General features: G+C 33.7%; 1 long non-coding RNA gene across 1 annotated transcript; it reads left to right on the forward strand.

The window, feature by feature from the left end:
- The first annotated feature begins 441 nt into the window (after positions 1 to 441).
- On the forward strand, positions 442 to 2,743 carry LOC127874121 (uncharacterized). The gene is made up of 3 exons (XR_008046636.1): positions 442 to 493; positions 1,723 to 1,784; positions 1,963 to 2,743. It is a non-coding gene; the product is annotated as an uncharacterized LOC127874121 (long non-coding RNA).
- Positions 2,744 to 5,662: the final 2,919 nt, after the last annotated feature.

Genomic DNA, 5,662 nt, shown 5'->3' on the forward strand with positions numbered 1-5,662 from the left:
ATTTGCGTGTGTAAAAAAACCGTTAAAACAGGCCGACTTTGTCCGCGATTCACAGGCCGACTACGACCCTGCCATAAAATATTTTGATATTGTTAGAATCTGTAGACGATCTTCTGTACAACGGTACCATTATAAATAATATCGGACGAATAATAATGAAGTTATAACCATTTATATCGGTTCCGGGTTTTCTTTTCGGCATTTGCGTGTGTAAAAAAACGTTAAAACAGGCCGACTTTGTCCGTGATTTACAGACCGACTACGACCCTGCCATAAAATATTTTGATATGGTTAGAATCTGTAGAGGATCTTCTTTACAACGGTACCATTATAATTAATATCGGACGAATATTAATGCAGTTATAACCATTTATATCGGTTCCGGGTTTTACCTAAAAGATTTCCGGGTTTTCCGGATATTTCCGGGTTTTATACCTCGCCATCACGTGATGATCTAAACGGAATCAATATGGCGACGACCGTGCCGAAACAGGTATTTTTTGCTGTTGTCTACCCTTTGTTGACGGAATTTAATTTTTAAAGGCAGCCGACTTTCCAGCCACATTACTAAGAAGGGTATTAGCGTTTATTTTGTTTTGAAAATCGATCTAAAACTCGACTTTACTCGGTGCAAAATTTTTAAGCGGGGACTGTTCGCCATGTATTTTGTGATCTTTGCTGGGTTTCACAATGGAAAATTCGCACTCGTGATGAAAATACAAAATGTATAGCAATTGCAAAATAAAAACCTTGTTTCGAGTGTTTAGTAAATGTTTATTAATGCGTATAGTTAGTAAGGGGCATTTGAAAATCGTTTTCAAATGTATGCACGCTAAAAAATAATTAATGATCTAAAGGGGTCCCGCATATTTCATGATCTAAAAGGGGTCCCGTTTTTATAAGTCGAACATAAAGGAAATGAATAAGGTACCAAAACGGGTTAATTTGCATACCATACGGACCAGTTGTTAAACCATGATGATTATGGGCAAATGTTCAGGATTTGATAGAAACAAACATATGTTTGTGATATCTTGATAATTTGTCATTCAGAACATTCAGTGATTAAATCCATACGGTTACTTATGTGCTTATTAATGATTAGACAAAGACGCGATTTAAAAATGTGCATTTTTCGCGATAGTAATTTACACAAATATTTACAGAAACATGACTTAGTTGTCCTTTTATTTATACAAAGTGAAATTAATACACCATTTTGAATGGACTTGTAGTATTTAATTATAGCATGGCTTTTCATTACACCAATAGGGGTACTTCTCGTAACAATTAACTCGTATAGTTTACAATACACCAAACATTCACCGACGATAAATTACCGGTGAATTTATAAATCAAACTGGATTGAGCAAATAACTTGAACAGTAATGCCATGCATCATCGTGTACTATAGACCATTAATAAGACATTTACTCAGTTTAAGTTTTACAAATACACACAAATATGCGTTTATTAAAGGTTTTCACACACTTAGTATATCAAACTATTGTTGCTGTATAGTCTTGTGGGTGGTCCATATAGTTCGAACATCTGGTCCGTATTGCAATATTTTTAAGTTGATATTTAAAAGAAAAAGTTCTGTGGATATTACTAATAAAAAAATGTTATGACAATTAGAAGCTTTCCTGAATATAACCCATCAGAAACTATATATTTGTTGTATCGTGTAACGTTATTATTTTATTATTGTTAATTTTCCAGCATTCTCCAGAATAACATATGCTGAATGAATGCCAAAGGAAAGAACCTTTTACAGACTTAAGGTATGAATAATTCTATGTTGTTTTTGTGTTGTACATGTTCTATGAATTAGATATAAAAACGATGTTTATAAAAATAAATGCCTAAGATATTGATTTTGTTTTTATTCTTTGATTTCCTCAAAACGACATTTAAATGTTGTTTTTAAATGCGGCACTAATACATTACTTAATTTTACAGCGACCACGCTTTCGATTTGTCTGGAAGGAGGCGACTGCCAGGTCGGAAGTAGGTTGGCCACGTCGCCATGGAAAGAAATTATGTACAGAAAGGGGCGCTTAAGGTGCGTTGGGAAAATGCACGAACAAACTACAGCAAAATGCTACCAACCAAACGAATCGGCGTTGAGTAGCAACGTGCTGGACAGTATACTTTTTAATTCTGATTGAAAGTCTTGATAATTAGGTTGGCCTATTACTTATATATATCTTGCATGTTATATTTAAAATTTGATTTTAAAATCAATTTGATCGATCTTTATTTTATTTGAACATATAAATTTGAGGTTTTGTTTAATAAAAAGCTATTGGTGTAATGTATAGCTTGCATGTCAAACGAATATTTGATGCGTGCATATGCTTTATCTATGACATATACCTGTTTATTAAGGAGTAAACAATACTTAAGGGCTGTTTATTAATTTGACTGTTCATAGCGCTCGCCTGATTTTAAGCAACTCTGTACAAAACATTCTGGTGTTTTCCGGTTGCTCTTTCCAATGTTTTTTTGCAAGGAGATATGAACAAAGCCTAGTTAAATATAACCGTACTACTACCAAAAGTATTTGTTAGAAATATGCAACACTATGTATCAATTCGTCACCAGGAAACAAAGACTTATTTGAATTTTGACATGTTTGCTCTTTTTTAAACTTGTTGTAAAGTGTATAAATACCTAGAACAGCGACTGATGAGAACACGTGTATTTTTTAAATGTTTAATAAAGTACCTTGTTTTTCGTATATTGTGTATTTTGTATCTTTCTAAACACTACAGATACCTTGGAGGGACTTCAAACCTGCTAACAATAATTTCGTAAACATCAAAATGGTTGGTTGTAAAATTCCGCTGACAGCTCTTTTGCAGAAATGTAGGTCGGCTAATGTGTGTACATTAAACTTCTTTCACTGTAATATTATATTATACAAATTATTCACGGCTCCAGCAAGGGAATTCTATGACAAAAAACCTTCCTTAAAAGTACCTAATTCCCTTTCTGCATATTGAAGTTGTCAAGCTCACTTAGTGTACCGAGATAAGCAGGCACACAGAGGAATCGACAATTACAGATTTGTTTGTTCCGAATGACAAACAAGTTCATGCGCAAAAGTTAGTTCGTGGAAACGAACAAGCGTTTTGCGTCTTATAAGTTAAGCTGTGTTTACAATGATCACATTATTATGACATACTCTTCAATAAATACACTACTACATGATGTGAAATACTTGTAAGTTAAAATAAACAAAGACTTTGTGTGAGTTATATATTTTATCTTCAAACATATTGTCACAAGCCGAGCGGTAGCTGTGATTTTTATACGCCCGTCTATGACGGGACGTATTATGGTATACCCCGCGTCCGTCTGTCCGTCTGTTAATTCGTACGCTACGTCAAATATCCTTTGACAGATTTTCTTCAAATTTTAACACAATCTTAATATTGATAAACCCTGATCCCCTTTCGTTTTTGACGGAATTCTGAATTGTCGTTCCAGAGTTATGGGACTTTGTTCGTCAAAATTTCGTGATTTCATTGAATGTCCTACTGTAGCTCAAATATCCTTCGATGGATTTTTTTCAAATTTCAACACAATCTTAATATTGATAAACCCTGATCTCCTTTCGTTTTTGACGGAATTCTGAATTGTTGTTCCAGAGTTATGGGACTTTGTTCGTCAAAATTTCGTGATTTCATTGAATGTCCTACTGTAGCTCAAATATCCTTCGATGGATTTTTTTCAAATTTCAACACAATCTTAATATTGATAAACCCTGATCCCCTTTCGTTTTTGACGGAATTCTGAATTGTCGTTCCAGAGTTATGGGACTTTGTTCGTCAAAATTTCGTTATTTCATTGAATGTCCTACCGTAGCTCAAATATCCTTCGATGGATTTTTTTCAAATTTCAACACAATCTTAATATTGATAAACCCTGATCCCCTTTCGTTTTTGACGGAATTCTGAATTGTTGTTCCACAGTTATGGGACTTTGTTGAATGTCAAGGAGACGGCGCTCCATGCTCATGTACTTATAAAATAAACCATGTATTCAAATACAAATAAACTGAAGTAAAAAAATGATTCAAAGGGTTATTTATTACCTTACTACTTCATTGGCGAACGACGGGCGTATCATGCGCTCATGGCGCAGCTCTTTATTTACTTTATTAAACTTTTCCAAGCATGAAGCTTTTGTTCAAGTTTAACATTGAACTAAAATGGACTCTGATAAACAGTAAACTAAGAATAACATTTTGCCTATTCAGTTGTTTTTAAATTGTCAAAAAATATAAACTCAAGATTTATAACCTTTCTAAATTGTATTTATTCATAACGAATAAATCAATAACAACTTTCAATATATGTATTTCTTATCAGACAGATTAATTCTCAGACATTTACATTACAATACAGCAATATTCATGTGTCATGTTAAGTATTTGAACTCTCTATTTTATAATATCCTAAAAAGATGACAAATGCAATTTTAATTATTTATAAAATTCAGTATTAATTTTAATAGCGTAGTCTTATTTAAAACTGTATTTATAAGAAAAATAAAATAGGTCTCACGCTTAGGAAAACAAAGTTCAGAGTCCTTGAATGAGAATTTTCAGTGCCTTTTATACCCTCCAGAAGCGCACACATAACATTGTGCAATAGTAACATAAAAGCGCACATATGAAATGTGCACAAAAAGCGCACAAACAACGCTCAGTAAAGCGCGCAAGAGCGCACAATAGAATTTGAGCGTTCTTGACACGGTAAATGTCACTCGTCTTAAAATGATATTTCTGACAATATTAAAATGAAACAGAAGTCAAATACATATCAATAAATCATTTATAAAGAGGACTATTACGGGCAAAAGACCGCGAAGCGGGCGTTGACCGCTCATACATATGGGAATTTAGACATAAAATTACATAAGAATACCACATATGGATGCGTCTCAAAAAAATTGCCACCGACATATATTTTCGCGATGCTATTTATGACCTTGAACAAATAAAAACACTTTGACGTATGCTAAATCACATGTAAATACATAACTCAGGAAAAATTATATCAATGACATCATAATTGTGTAGCGAATCGCACTAAATATTCTCGCATTATTTGTTTTTCTTCGCAACCGTTCCATAATTGAGACATTGCTCAATTATCTCCCATAAGTATTTTAATGCTGCATTGCCATATAATTTCGCGACCCAGACATTTTCATCAGTAAAAGTTTAGAAACACTGATACTAGCTTTATGCTTTTAAAACTGTGCCTGTAGCATTATGCAATTGATACCCAACATTTATTACGTTTCTGTAAGGTATTTCATTGATTCATTGACCTCGTTAATGTGGGTTTATTTAAATATTGATTGATATTTACTGTCACTGTCCCACTTTCTATAAACATTTGTTTTAACTGCAACTTCACACCAGTTTAGAGAAAAATTCGTGATTTTACGATTAATAAATTATGATGTTTTTAACCAGGTTTTCCGAAGGAAAAAACTGGTTATTAGATTGGCGAATGCGGGCGGGCTGGCTGGCGGGCGGGCGGAACAAGCTTGTCCGGGCCATAACTATGTCGTTCATTGTCAGATTTTAAAATCATTTGGCACATTTGTTCACCATCATTGGACGGTGTGTCGCGCGAAATAA

This window comes from Dreissena polymorpha, chromosome 3 (assembly GCF_020536995.1).
Source record: "Dreissena polymorpha isolate Duluth1 chromosome 3, UMN_Dpol_1.0, whole genome shotgun sequence".
NCBI lineage: Eukaryota > Metazoa > Mollusca > Bivalvia > Myida > Dreissenidae > Dreissena > Dreissena polymorpha.